Raw genomic sequence first — 15,478 nt, 5'->3', positions numbered from 1 at the left:
AAAGTGTCACCCTGACAAAGTTATGGTGATTTGGTTTCCACAATAACATGTTTCAGCTCATCCCCCAAACTTGGATTTTATTCTTTGCTGCATGCATGCATGCACACAGCTGCAGATACCAAACCAGCACAGTGGTGCAGCGGTAGAGTTGCTGCCTCACAGCGCCAGAGACCCGGGTTCGATCCTGACTACGGGCGCTGTCTGTACGGAGTTTGTACGTTCTCCCCGTGACCTGCGTGGGTTTTCTCCGGGATCTCCGGTCTCCTCCCACACTCCAAAGACGTACAGGTTTGTAGGTCAATTGGTTTGGTATAAATGCAAATAGTCCCTGGAGTGTGTGGGATAGTGTTAGTGTGCGGGGATCGCTGGTCGGCGTGGGCTCGGTGGGCTGAAGGGCCTGTTTCTGCACCATATCTCTAAACTAAGCTAAACTAAGTAACCCTGGCATATTGACAGGTTCTTGGTCAGTACGGGTGTCAGGGGTTAAGGGGGGAAGGCAGGAGGAGAGTGGGGTTGGAGAAGGGAAGATAGATCAGCCACGATTGAATGGCGGAGTAGACTCAATGGGCCGAGTGGCCTAATTCTGCTCCTGTGACTCATGGACCTATGACTGTCGGTCTGGGAGAGGAAGTATCTTTTGTCTCACGTAACCTTTTTTTGATGTATTCGGAGGATTGTGTAGAGACGGTGTTGATTCCATCTCTCCTGTGTGTCGAGGCTTGGGTTGTTGAGCTGCCCATGTCTCAGCAGCGTGCAGGTGGTGAGTAATCGCATGTATTTCAGGTCAGGTCAAGCCTTGATCTTCAAACCATCCTTTCCTCAGATGACTAAAGGCTGCACCAGATCACGGTGATTCTCCTCACCGATGCCTGCCTTTGTTGGGAGGTGGCTCCCAGTGTGCAGGTAGTGATTCATGTTTTCCACCCGCTTGTCGTCGTCCTTTCTTGTCAGACTGCGGTCTTGCACAGAGGTGGGGCATGTCTAGTATAAGAACTACTCTCCTTTGACTGTACTGCCCGTCAGCCATAACGCCGTGGTACACAGTCATTCGTAAGTGCAAATCAACAATTTCTTCTCTCCAGAGATGCTGCCTGACCCGCTGAGTTACTCCAGCATGTTGTGTCTGTCTGTGGTATACACCAGCATCTGCAGTTCCTTCCCATTCAAGAGAGAGCTGGATAGAGCTCTTAAGGATAGCGGAGTGAGGGGGTATGGGGAGAAGGCAGGAACGGGGTACTGATTGAGAGTGATCAGCCATGATCGCATTGAATGGCGGTGCTGGCTCGAAGGGCTGAATGGCCTACTCCTGCACCTATTGTCTATTGTCTATTGTCTATAATATATCACCGCATGTAACAGACAGGCATCACGGTGGCGCAGCGGTAGAGTTGCTGCCTCACAGAGCCAGAGACCCTGTTTCGATCCTGACTACGGGTGCTGTCTGTACGGAGTTTGTACGTTCTCCCTGTGACCTGCGTGGGTTTTCTGCAGGTGCTCCGGTTTCCTCCCACACTCCAAAGACTCCCAGTTGTGTAGGTTAATTGGCTTTGGTAAAATTGTAAATTGTCCTTAGCGCCAGGGACCCGGGTTGGGTCCTGACCACGGGTGCTGTCTGTACGGAGTTTGTATGTTCTGCCCGTGACCTGCGTTGGTTTTCTCTGGGTGCTCCGGTTTCGTCCCACACTCCAAAGACGTACCGGTTTGTCGGTTAATTGGCTTCGGTGAGAATTGTAAATTGTCCCTAGTGTGTAGGATAGTGCTAGTGTGAAGGGTTCGCTGGTCGGCGAGGACTGGGTGGGCAGAAGGGGTCTGTTTCCGCGCAGTATCTCTGAATGAAACAAACTAAACTAAACTAGCGTGTGGTGATGTGTTGTGAAGGAAGGAACTGCAGATGCTAGTGTTCGAAGTTGTTGAACCTGTTCAGTGTCATCCAAACTCCTGTTATACCACCCACCCAAACTTTTAACTGGCTTCTCCATTATAGAAACTAAGTGGCAGGATGTTTGTAGCTGTTAACAACAAAATTCGCAAAGATTAATCTCAGATGCTTTCAAAACCCTCCCTTAACTCCTCCCCCTCTGTACAACTCCGCCCCCTAACTCTACAACTCCACCCCTAACACTACAACTCCGCCCCTAACTCTACAACTCCTCCCCCAACTATGCAACTCCACCCCCTAACCCTACAACTCCGCCCCTAACTCTACAACTCCGCCCCCATACTCTACAACTCCACCCCTAACACTACAACTTCGCCCCTAACTCCACAGCTCCTCCCTTAACTCTACAACTCCGCCCCCTAATACAAATCCTCCCCTAACTCTACAACTCCGCCCCCTAACTCCACAACACCCCCCTCTGTGGAACTCCGCCTCCGAACTCTTCAACTCCTCCCCCTCTGTGCAAATCCGCCCCCTAACTCTACAACTCCTCCCCCTAACTCTACAACCCCGCCCCCTAAATCTGCAACCCCACCCCCTAACTCTACAACCCCGCCCCCTAACTGCAACTCTGCCCCCTAACTATGCAACTCCTCCCCTAACTCTACAACTCCTCCTCTAACTGAGCAACTCCTCCCCCTAACTCTACAACTCCTCCCCCTTCTGTCATGGGGTTGACTGACTTCCCTCCTCCCCCCTCCACACCTCCGCCCCCCAAATCTTTGTACTTCTCCAATCTTGGACTTTCTACACGTCGCCTTAATTTCACGTTTCACATATCTTGTTGTGTTTTATGACCGTTGGCAGACCAATTTCCCTCCTGGGATAAATCAGCGGGTCAATAGACCATAGACAACAGGTGCAGGAGTAGGCCATTCGGCCCTTCGAGCCAGCACCACCATTCAATGTGATCATGGCTGATCATTCTCAATCAGTACCCCGTTCCTGCCTTCTCCCCATACCCCCTGACTCCGCTATCCTTAAGAGCTCTATCTAGCTCTCTCTTGAATGCATTCGGAGAATTGGCCTCCACTGCCTTCTGAGGCAGAGAATTCCACAGATTTACAACTCTCTGACTGAAAAAGTTTTTCCTCATCTCTGTTCTAAATGGCCTACCCCTTATACTTAAACTGTAGCCCCTGGTTCTGGACATGTTGTTTTCCAAGATGCTGGAGTTTTTCCTTCTCTCTGGAGATGCTGCCTGACCCGGGGAAATTAACCTGAGTGTTTACATAACTGCCTGAGTTCGAGGGATTTGAAATGCAAAAATGCTCAGAATTTTTAGATTTTAAAAAAAATTTGAGATACAGCGCGGAAACAGGCCCTTCGGCCCACCGTGTCCGCGCCGCCCAGCGATCCCCGCACATTAACACAATCCTACACACACTAGGGATAATTGTTTTTACATTTGCCCAGCCAATTAACCTACATACCTGCAAGTCTTTGTAGTGTGGGAGGAAACCGAAGATCTCGGAGAAAACCCATGCAGGTCACGGGGAGAACGTACAAACTCCGTACAGACGGCGCCCGTAGTCAGGATCGAACCTGAGTCTCCGGCGCTGAATTCGCTGTAAGGCAGCAACTCTACCGCTGCGCCACCGTGCCGCTCCGATTTAGAGTTACATCTGAAGACGAAAGAAAACTTTTGATAACTTAAAATTGCTAAACCAACGAGTTAAAATTATCCACGGAATGGACACAATTATAAAGGAGGAATCGAGGAACTCAGGACCACAAATGGACCACAGGTGTCTGTTTCATGACAATATCTGAATCAGTGTTTGCATTTCACTGACACTATCCTACACACACCATGGAGAGAGTTTGCATTGATACCAAGACTATTAACCTTCAAACCTGTACGTCTTTGGAGTCAGAGGGTCATAGAGTCAGAGAGTGATACAGTGGGGAAACAGGGTCATAGAATCATGGAGTGACACAGTGACCAGTAGGGGAATCGAGGACCAGAGGACATAGGCTTAAGGTGAAGGTGAAAAGATTTAAAGGGAACCTGAGGGTTAACGTCTTCACACAAAGGGTGTGCGGTACAGACACTACCCATTGTCGGGATCGAACCCGGGTCTCCGGTGCTGCAAGCTGTGGTTCTGAAATCCACTCCAACCCATCCGTTGACTGTAATGAAGTCCCAACCAACTACGTGCTGCCTTACTGAAGACAAGCTGAATTAAAGATCTCAATGTGACTGATGGCGCTGTCAATGGTTGTGATGTAGATTATCAATCAACCCCTCCAAATGTAAGAACGCACGCATTAATAGAAGTAGTCCTTGCAAACCGGAGCTACTAAAGATGAAAGATATCAAATCCTCCAGCAACCACTGATTTATATTCATTACCCCAGTGCTTGCACCAACAGGATTTAAAGCTCCATTTAGGACATTTTATTTTTGCTTTAGGATTTTTTTAATTGTGATGTTCAAATTGTTGACTGTGTTTTGCATCTGTAATTCTTAATCCTTGTAATGGGTTTGTGAAGTTTATTTTGTTGCGTTACATTTTATTCCGGTAATGCATTGTCATTCATAACAAATTACATGTGATTATATTTTCAAGGTACAAGGATCCAATTTTCATTCTTGCCACCAATAGATACATAATGTCACTGCAATTCATTTCTAGGTGTCACGTGGAGACCAGGAATGCATTAAAGGTAGGCACAAAATGCTGGAGTAACTCAGCGGGACACCTCTCAGCACCTCTGGAGAGAAGGAATGGGTGACGTTTTGGGTCGAGACCCTTCTTCAGACACTCAGGAATGCATTAAATGGGAAGGAAAGGTCAAAGTACACTCTTAATAATAATAATATTCATTTATTGTCGTTGCAACAAGTACAACAAAATTAAAAAATAGCAATCCTGACGGTGCGTACAAACATATATGCAATAAATGCAAAAAAAAATAAATACCAATATATTAAATACAAAAGTTTTAACAGTGTGACCTATTGCAGAAAGTAGTGTTCAGTTCTCGTATGGCCCTGGGGTAAAAACTGTTCTTGAGTCTGTTTGTTCGGGATTTGATCGACCTGAAACGTCGACCAGAGGGCAGAAGAACAAACAGACGGTGGCCGGGGTGGGATGGGTCTTTTATTATTTTTCCTGCTCTACTGAGGCAGCGCAGGCTGAACAGGTGCTCCAGGGAGGGCAGTGAGCAGCCGATGATCTTCTGGGCCGTCGTGATGACCCTCTGCAGGGCCTTCCTGTCCTTTTCTGAGCAGCTGGCATACCATGTGGTTATACAGTATGCCAGCACACTCTCGATGGAGCAGCGATAGAAGGACATCATGAGCTTCTCCTGCAGGTTGGTCTTCCTGAGGATCCTCAGGAAGTGGAGTCTCTGCTGAACCTTCTTCACTATGGTAATGGTGTTGGTAGACCAGGTGAGATCCTCTGCGATGTGCATACCCAGGAACCTGAAAGCGGGTACCCTTTCCACACAGACCCCATTCCGTGTCTCCTGATGAATGCAGAGATCATAGAGCCGTAGAGTGATCCAGCACAGAAACAGGTCCTTCGGCCCAACTTGCCCACATCGACCAACATGTCGCATCTACACCAGTCCCACCTGCCCGCGTTTGGCCCATATCCCTCCAAACCTTGTCCTATCCATGTACCTGTCTAACTGTTTCTTAAACGTTGGGATAGTCCCTGCCTCAACTACCTCCTCTGGCAGCTCGTTCCATACACCCACCAACCTTTGTGTGGAAAAAGTTCCCCCTCGGATTCCTGTTAAATATTTTCCCCTTCACCTTAAGACCTAATGTCACCCTGGTCCTCGATTCCCCTACTCTGGGCAAGGGACTCTGTGCGTCTACCCGATCTACTCAATTCTCAAAAGGGGAAAAAAAAACCTCCTTAATTCTTTATTAACTTTCTCTTCGACAATGTGGATGATTTAGACCAACCTTGCTGCCAAATTGGAGCAATCCCATCGTTGGAATTCCCATCTATAACCACCCTGCTGCTTGAGGTGGAATTTTAATGCAACTGAGCCCTTGGCTTTGGCTGAAACAGAAAGGTAAACAAAGCCATGGAGTCGTACAGCACAGAAACAGGCCCTTCGGCCCCATTTGCCTGTGCCACCCAAGATGCCCCATCTACCCTAGTCCCACCACCTGCCCTCGTTTGGTCTTTTTCAGTCCAAACCTTTCCTATCCTGAAGTCTTTCCTCGTCTGAAGAAAGGTCTCGACCCGAAATGTCACCCATTGCTTCTCGCCAGAGGCGCTGCCTGTCCCGCTGAGTTGCCCCAGCATTTTGTGTCTATCGTCGGTGTAAACCAGCATCTACAGTTCCTTCCGACACACTTTCCCATCCACATATGTTCTCAGCATCTGTACATCCATTGGTGTCATATTCAGTGGTGTTTGCTATTATCCTTAAACCGAGCACCCTTGCCACCTTTGTGGCACCCTGGGGTGATATCCCACCCCTTGTATGAGGGGTGTCCCCACCGCACCATGTCCCTGAATATCCAGCAGCGGAAGGACCTTGACTGTGGTCCTCCCCCACAGAGCCTTGGCGTTGGCTGCACCGAACTTCAGTGCGTCCCTCAGCACGTACTCCTGCAGTCTGCAGCGGGCCAGTCGGCAACATTCCCCCACGGACAGCTCGCTCCGCTGGGAGGCCATGTTTCGGGCAGACCAAAGAGCGTCTTTCACCGGGAACGCTTGCTCCCTTGCTGAGCAGGTTTGCATGCACACCCTTTATCGCTTGTGATGGCCTAGCCTAGTTTAGTTTCGAGAGACAGCACGGAAACAGGCCCTACGGCCCACCGAGTCCGCGCCGACCAGCGATCCCCCCACGGTGGCGCAGCGGTACAGTTGCTGCCTTACAGCGAATGCAGCGCCGGAGACCCGGGTTCGATCTTGACTACGGGTGCTGCCTGTATGGTGTTTGTACGTTCTCCCCGTGACCTGCGTGGGGTGGGCTTTCTCCGAGATCTTCAGTTTCCTCCCACACTCCAAAGACGTACAGGTTTGTAGGTTAATTGGCTTGGTAAAAGTTTAAATTGTCCCTAGTGGGCGTAGGGTAGTGTTAGTGTGCAGGGATCGCTGGTCGGCGTGGAACCGGTGGGCCGAAAGGGCCTGTTTCCGCGCTGTATCTCTAAACTAAACTAAACTAAACTATATTACACACACTACTAAGTTCATCATAAGTGATAGGAACAGAATGAGGCCATTCATCCCAACAAGTCTACTCCACCATTCATTCATGGTTGATCTATCTCTCCCTCCTAACCCCAATCTCCTGCCTTCTCCCCGTAACCCCTGACACCCGTACTAATCAAGAATCCGTCATCTCTGCCTTTAAAATATCCACTGACTTGGCCTCCACAGCCTTCTGTGGCAAAGAATTCCACAGATTCACCGCCCTCTGACTAAAGAAATCCCTCCTCATCTCCTTCCTGAAGGAGTATCCTTTTGTTCTGAGGCTGTGACTTCAAGGACACATACTAACCCATACATGCTTGTTTTTAGATTTCTCTCACCATTCCGTTGTTTCAAACCTTCCAAAGCAAAACCCCGCAGCGCTTCATTGAGTCTAATTCACTGCGAGACGTTGCAGACGATTACTTTCTTGGGGGACTTTCAGGTGATCAAGCGAGGGAGACAGGATGAAAAGGAAACTAAGTAACATCAGCAACCTCCTTGAGCTACTGTGAAGATGATGCAGATTTGCTATTAAGGATGCAACTCTGTATTTGTATTCAAGGCGAAATGAGTAATATTCAGCTTTGAAGTGGTCCTGATTGTCGGGCAGAAAGTGGTCATAAATATGGTGAAATATTCCAAATGAAAAAGCTTAAAATTGATTTTTTTTTTAGCATATTTTCTTTCCCAAGGACCAGGAGGTTATTCCCATGGCAATGTTATTATTCATGGATTGTTGGTACCTGAGACGGAGAACTAGAGAAATCCTTCCAATGCCTGAAAGATGACACAAATAGGCAATAGGTGCAGGAGTAGGCCATTCGGCCCTTCGAGCAAACACCGCCATTCACCGTGATCATGGCTGATCATCCACAATCAGTACCCCGTTCCTGCCTTCTCCGCTTGACTCCGCTATCATTTAGAGCTCTATCTCACTCTCTCTTGAAAGCATCCAGGGAATTGGCCTCCACTGCCTTCTGGGGCAGAGAGTTCCACAGATTCACAACTCTCTGGGTGAAAAAGTTTTTCCTCATCTCCGTTATAAATGGCCTACCCCTTATTCTTAAACTGTGGCCCGTGGTTCTGGACTCCCCCAACATTGGGAACATTTTTCCTGCCTCTAACGTGTCCAATCCCTTAATAATCTTATATGTTTCAATAAGATCCCCTCTCATCCTTCTAAATTCCAGAGTATACAAGCCCAGTCGTTCCAGTCTTTCAACATACGACAGTCCCGCCACAAGGCACATCTTCGGTTTCCACCCGTGCTCCAAAGACGTGCAGGTATGTTGGTTAATTGACTTGGTAAATGTGAAAATTGTCCCTAGTGGGTATAGGATAGTGTTAATGTGCAGGGATCGCTGGTCGGCGCGGACCCGGTGGGCCGAAAGGGCTTGTTTCCATGCTGTACCTCTAAACTAGACTAAACACAGTACAGCTTTAGGAAAGACTGCTTTGAGCTACTGCCTTCCATCTTTTGTGATTTTATCGTATACATTTATCATATATACTTTCAAGTGCTAAAATGTTTTCAAATTCGTAGCTGATGTGATGGTCCATTAGCTTGTCGTTTAGTTTTATATATGTTTAATTTATAACATGCCAACTGCTGTAGGATACAGGCAAAGTCATCACCTAGTCATGAACATGAACTAAATCCTTTTATTCCAGCCTGATGCAGGAAGCGAAGCCGGGCTTCACACCAATTAATCTTACCCTGTGGTAAACATACAAGTGCTTCCATACTTTTTATTTTTCAGAAGATAATGGAGTGGCACGGTGAGGTCAGCGGTAGAGTTGCTGCCTCACAGCGCCAGAGACCCGGGTTCGATCCTGACTACGGGTGCTGTCTGTGCGGAGTTTCTCATGTTCTCCCTGTGACCTGCGTGGGTTTTCTCCGGGTGCTCTGGTTTCCTCCCACACTCTAAAGACGTACAGGTTTGTAGGCTAATTGGCTTTGATAAAATTGTAAATTGTCCTTAGTCAAGTCAAGTCAAGTCAATTTTATTTGTATAGCACATTTAAAAACAACCCACGTTGACCAAAGTGCTGTACATCTGATTAGGTTCCAATGGAAAAAAAAATGAAACATACAGTAGCACGCAAACAGTTCACAGCGCCTCCTCAATGAGCCTCAAACGCTAGGGAGTAGAAATAGGTTTTGAGCCTGGACTTAAAGGAGTCGATGGAGGGGGCAGTTCTGATGGGGAGAGGGATGCTGTTCCACAGTCTAGGAGCTGCAACCGCAAAAGCGCGGTCACCCCTGAGCTTAAGCCTAGACCGCGGGATAGTGAGTAGCCCCAAGTCGGCCGACCTGAGGGACCTGGAGTTAGAGAGGGGGGTTAGAAGATTTTTGATGTAGGGGGGGGAGTGTCCATTTAGGGCTTTATACGTGAATAGGAAGAGCTTGAAGTTGATTCTGTACCGTACAGGGAGCCAGTGGAGAGAGGCCAGAATCGGGGTGATGTGGTCCCTTTTACGGGTACCCGTCAGGAGTCTCGCTGCGGCGTTTTGGACCAGTTGCAGGCGGGACAGGGAAGATTGGCTGATCCCAGTGTATAGGGAGTTGCAGTAGTCTAGGCGGGAGGAAATGAAAGCGTGAATGATTTTTTCTGTGTCGTCGAATTGGAGGAAAGGTTTGATTTTAGCTATGGTTCGAAGTTGGAAGAAGCTGGCTTTTACCACAGCGTTGACTTGCTTATCAAATTTTAATGCAGAGTCAAATATCATGCCGAGGTTTTTTGACATGCGGTTTGACTAGGCAGGATAGACTTCCAAGACTGCCTGTTATCATTTTGATGGAGTCGGGGGGGGGGCCGAATAGGATGACCTCAGACTTGCTCTCATTTAATTGGAGGAAGTTCTGTGCCATCCAACATTTTATGTCCTCAAGGCAGTGTAAGAGGCTGTTTAAATTTGACTGGTTGTTGGGTTTCAGGGGGAGGTAAAGCTGAGTGTCATCGGCATAGCAGTGGAAAGAAATGCCGTGCCTTTGAATGATTTGGCCAAGGGGGAGCATGTATAGAGAGAAGAGAATGGGGCCTAGGATGGAGCCTTGTGGAACTCCGCAGGAGAGGCTAGCTGGAGCAGAGGAATAACTGCCTATGTTGATGGCGAAACTCCTATCTTTGAGGTACAAAGCGAACCAGCTCAGGGCAGTGCCATCAATACCAACCGCGTACCGGAGACGGTCAATAAGGATGGTGTGGTCCACTGTATCGAACGTTGCGCTGAGGTCGAGAAGGAGCAGGATTGCACAGTCGCCGGTGTCGATGGCGAGAAGCAGGTCGTTGTGTACCTTCAACAAGGCAGACTCTGTGCTGTGGTGGGCTCTGAAACCTGACTGGAAACTTTCCAGGATGGTGTTTTGGTGCAGGTAGGGCACTAATTGGTTTAGAATTGCCTTTTCAAGGACTTTTGACAGGAATGGCAGTTTGGAAATGGATCTGTAGTTGCTAGGCAAGGTGGGGTCTAGGTTAGGTTTTTTCAGTAGGGGCTGGACCACCACGTGCTTGAAACTGGTTGGAACAGTGCCAGTGGCCAGAGAACTGTTGATAATAGAGAGGATGCTGGGACCGACTATTGCAATGACATCCTTCAGAAGGGCAGTGGGGGCAGGATCAAGGGGGCAGGTTGCAGGTTTGTACACATTAGTGTGTGTAGGATAGTGTTAAGTGTGTGCGGGGACTCATTCGGTGGGCCGAAGGGCTTGTTTCTTTGCTGTATCTCAAAACTAAACCAAACTAAACTGAACTAAAAATGGGAATCTATTTTAAGGCCAGTGTGATGTAGTGTAACGTGTCTTTGTTCTCACATGTCTGCCACCTTTGTCCTGGAGACAGAGATTGCGGTTTGGAGATATGCTGCTGGAAAATAGTCTGGATGAAAAGTAGCGTACATTTTGAAGACAGAATACACTCTATTCACGGTGTACTGATGGGGATGCAAGTTCATAACTTGCTGGCTTAATGCCACAATTTGCACCACAGCAGAAAAATAATATCAGTCGTTTCAGGATGAAGTGTAACACACCACTGGGGTGTGAGCCGCCCAAGCGAAATATGAGGTGCTGTTCCTCCAATTTGCACTGGGCCTCACTCTGACAATGGAGGAGGCCCAGGACAGAACGGTCAGTGTGGGAATGGGAGGGGGAGTTGAAGTGTTTGGCAACCGGCAGATCACATTTGTTTATAAAAAAGCAAATGATGGATTTTCCCCCAAATGTTTCATGTTTTTTAAAAAAAAGTTTAAATTGATGAGTCAGTTTCTGAAAATGTTCATCGTGAATTATGAACTCATTTTCACAAGCATCTTATGGATTTAACTTAATCTTGTAAATCCATTGATCTGAAATCATGTCCTGAACTTGTAGGTTCTTATACTTAATTCGGCATCACACAGGCAGCAAGATCTTTCTAGTTGTATTGATATTCAGTCTACCTTTTTTCTTTCTATTTTCATTACTCATTTTTGTCACTCCTCGCTGTTAATGTATTCCCTTTGATTCATTTTACTTATCGATTCTTTCCGCACTTACTTTAGGATTAGTCTCATTGTGGATTAAGGCTTTTAAGGTCTTTGATTAATTTTGTTTACATATTAAAATGAGTTTAAGATCAGTGGGCATTCAAGAGAGAGCTAGATAGAGCTCTTAAGGATAGCGGAGTCAGGGGGTATGGGGAGAAGGCAGGAACGGGGTACTGATTGAGAATGATGAGCCATGATCACATTGAATGGCAGTGCTGACTCGAAGGGCCGAATGGCCTACTCCTGCACCTATTGTCTATTGTCTATTGGCATGCATTCAATGGGGTTGCTATTGGCCTCACCAACATTTTATATAACTGCAACATGACCTCCCAACTTCTGTACTCAATGCTCTGACTGACGAAGGGCAATGTGCCGAAACTCTTTATGACCACCCCATCTACCTGTGACGCCACTTTCAAGGAACTACGCACCTGCATTCATAGATCCCTCTGCTAAACAACACTCCCCAGAGCCTTACCTTTCACTGTATAGGCCTTGCCCATGTTAGACGTCCCAAATTGCAATGCCTTACAATAGACAATAGGTACAGGAGTTGGCCATTCAGCCCTTCGAGCCAGCACCGCCATTCAATGTGATCATGGCTGATCATTCTCAATCAGTACCCCGTTCCTGCCTTCTCCCCATACCCCCTGACTCCGCTACCCTTAAGAGCTCTATCTAGCTCTCTCTTGAATGCATTCAGAGAATTGGCCTCCACTGCCTTCTGAGGCAGAGAATTCCAGATTCACAACTCTCTGACCGAAAACGTTTTTCCTCATCTCCGTTCTAAATGGCCTACCCCTTATACTTAAACTGTGGCCCCTGGTTCTGGACTCCCCCAACATTGGGAACATGTTTCCTGCCTCTAACGTGTCCAACCCCTTAATAATCTTATATGTTTCAATAAGATCCCCTCTCATCCTTCTAAATTCCAGTGTATACAAGCCTAGTTGCTCCAGTCTGTCAACATACGACAGTCCTGCCTTTCCGGGAATTAACCTAGTAAACCTACGCTGCACGCCCTCAGGCTTACATTTCCCTGTATTTAATTCCACCAACCATTCCTCAGCCCACCTGCCCAACCAGACAAGATCTTGCTGCAATTTTTGACAACTATCTTCAATATCTCCAATTCCCCCCACTTTTGTGTCTTCTGCAAACATGCTAATCATGCCACATTCTCATCCATATAATTGATGTAGATGACAAACAGCAATGGACCTGGCACTGAACCCTGAGGCACACCACTAGTCACAGGCCTCAAGTCTGAGAAGCAACCTTCCACCATCACCCTCTGCTTCCTTTCGTGAAACCAATTTTCTATCCACTCTGCTATCTCTCCTTGGATCCCATGCGATCTAACCTTCCAGAGCAGTCTACCATAGGGAACCTAGTTGAATACCTTGCTGAAATCTAGATATACAAAGTCAACAGCTCTCTCCTCATCAACTTTTTTGGTCACATCTTTAAAACTCAATCAGATTCGTGAGACACAACCTCCCAGGTACAAACCCACGCTGACTCTCCCGAATCAGCTTCTGTCCATCTAAATGTGTAGGAAGAAAGTGCAGATGCTGGTTTAAACCGAAGGTAGACACAAAATGCTGGAGTATCTCAACGGGACAGGCAGCACCTCTGGAGAGATTCCCTCTCCCCTGAAGAAAGGTCTCGACCCAAAACATCACCCATTCCTTCTCTCCAGAGATACTGCCTGTCCCGCCGATTTACTCCAGCATTTTGTGTCTATCTGCTTGTCCATCTAAATGCATGTATAATAATGGTCATAAGTGATAGGAGCAGAATTAGGCCATTCAGCCCATCAAGTCTACCCCGCCATTCAATAATGGCTAAACTACCTCTCCCTCTTAACCCCATTCTCCTGCCTTCTCCCATAACTCCTGACACCCGCACTAATCAAGAATCTATCTATCTCTGCCTTAAAAATATCCATTGACTTGGCCTCCACATCCTTCTGCGGCAAAGAATTCCACACATTCACCACCCTCTGACTAAATAAATTCCTCCTCATCTCCTTCCTAAAAGAACGTCCATTAATTCTGAGGCTATGACCTCCACTCCTAGACTCTCCCACTAGTGGAAACATCCTCTCCACATCCACACTATCCAGGCCTTTCACTGTTCGGTACATTTCAATGAAAGCCCCCTCCTCACTAGGGTTGCCAACTTTCTCACTCCCAAATAAGGGACAAAAGGTGACGTCACCGCCCCGTGCCCCACGTGACCTCACCCAGCCAGCGGCCACGTGCTCCTGCTCCACCAATGGCGGCCGCCCAGGCCAGGAAGCGTGTTGCTACGCAACCTCCGTCCGGCGGCACACGGGCCTTCCGGGACTAGACTGTCTGGGCCTACAGCACCCCACGTGCCTAATATGGGACAAGGGAGGTCCCGTATGGGACAAGCCAATTTAGCCCAAAATACGGGATGTCCCGGCTAACACGGGACATTTGGCAACCCTACCCCTCACCATTATGAGGTGCTCCATCATTATCCCTCTGCTCTCAAATCTAACATCCACTCTGATTTTATTCAAGTAAATATTTGTATGAAGGCCCTGCTGATTGTGATACACCACAAGAATGTCTTGAGTGCAAAAGAAATGTGCAAATTTCAACAAAAGCCGGAACAGAAAGTCAAGCATAGCCTGGTCAATGAGGAGAAAGTATTGAGTAGTTGAGTTAATTAATCCGAAAAATCGGTGTTGAGTCATTGTGATTCAGTTCATGCCATTGAAAATTCAATGACCCCATTAAAACATAGAATAAGTAAACATCGAAGCTTATTCTTTTCTAATCTGTTGCGTTAGCTTAATTGATACACGGAACTAGAACAATGAGTGGAAATGTAATTCAGTGAAACCGTGGAAGTTGATAACTTGGAACGTGTTGAACAATTATTGCCGCCATGCAGTGATTACTCGTTTGTCCAAGTCCATTCAGACTCTGAAATCATTATCCATAATGACGATGAACGACGAGGCAAACATTGGTTCTTCAATTCACTGGAGACAGGGCAAGCATTTCTTGAGTAAATAGGTTAATTCCACAGAGGGCAACTGAGAGATTTTTGGATAAATCACACGGGCCTGTATATGGCCTCAAAAGTCATGAAGCCTTAACAAAGCAACTTAGGACGAGTAAATCAATGTGTAATTTTCTTTTTTTTTACCGAGGTGGCTGATCGAGTTCAGTACACTAATGGAATGCAGTTAAAACATCGGCCTGCAAAGAAGGCTAATGTTATTGGCTGCCTTATAATTCATCGGACAGAGCAGAACTGGTCCTCTCTTGTTCAGAATGACAAACAAAAGATAATTAGGCAGCGTTTCTGCGTGTAAACAGAAATATTGTTTGCGGCTGATAAACTTTCTTTTTGGAATACCAGTTTGTTTTCCAAAGATGTTAGTTTAGAGATACAGCGCGGAAACAGGCCCTTCGGCCCACCGGGTCCGCGCTGACCAGCGATCCCCGCACACTAACACTATCCCATGCCCACTGGGGACAATTCTTACATTTACCAAGCCAATTAACCTACAAACCTGTACGTTTTTGGAGTGTGGGAGGAAACCGAAGACCACGCAGGTCACGGGGAGAACGTACAAACTCCACACAGGCAGCACCCAGATTTGCGATCGAACCTGGGTCTCCTGCGCTGCATTCGCTGTAAGGCAGCGAATCTACCGCCGCGCCACCGTGCCGCCCTTTCCTAATTCTTTCCTAATTTTTCTAATCTAATCTAAAGGGTGGCCCGGAGGTGCAGCGGTAGAGCTGGCTTTACCGCGCCAGAGATCCTGACTACGGGTGCCGTTTGTACGGAGTTT

This window comes from Rhinoraja longicauda, chromosome 31 (genome assembly GCF_053455715.1).
Source record: "Rhinoraja longicauda isolate Sanriku21f chromosome 31, sRhiLon1.1, whole genome shotgun sequence".
Taxonomy (NCBI): Eukaryota; Metazoa; Chordata; class Chondrichthyes; order Rajiformes; family Arhynchobatidae; genus Rhinoraja; species Rhinoraja longicauda.
This window is presented reverse-complemented; position numbering follows the sequence as displayed.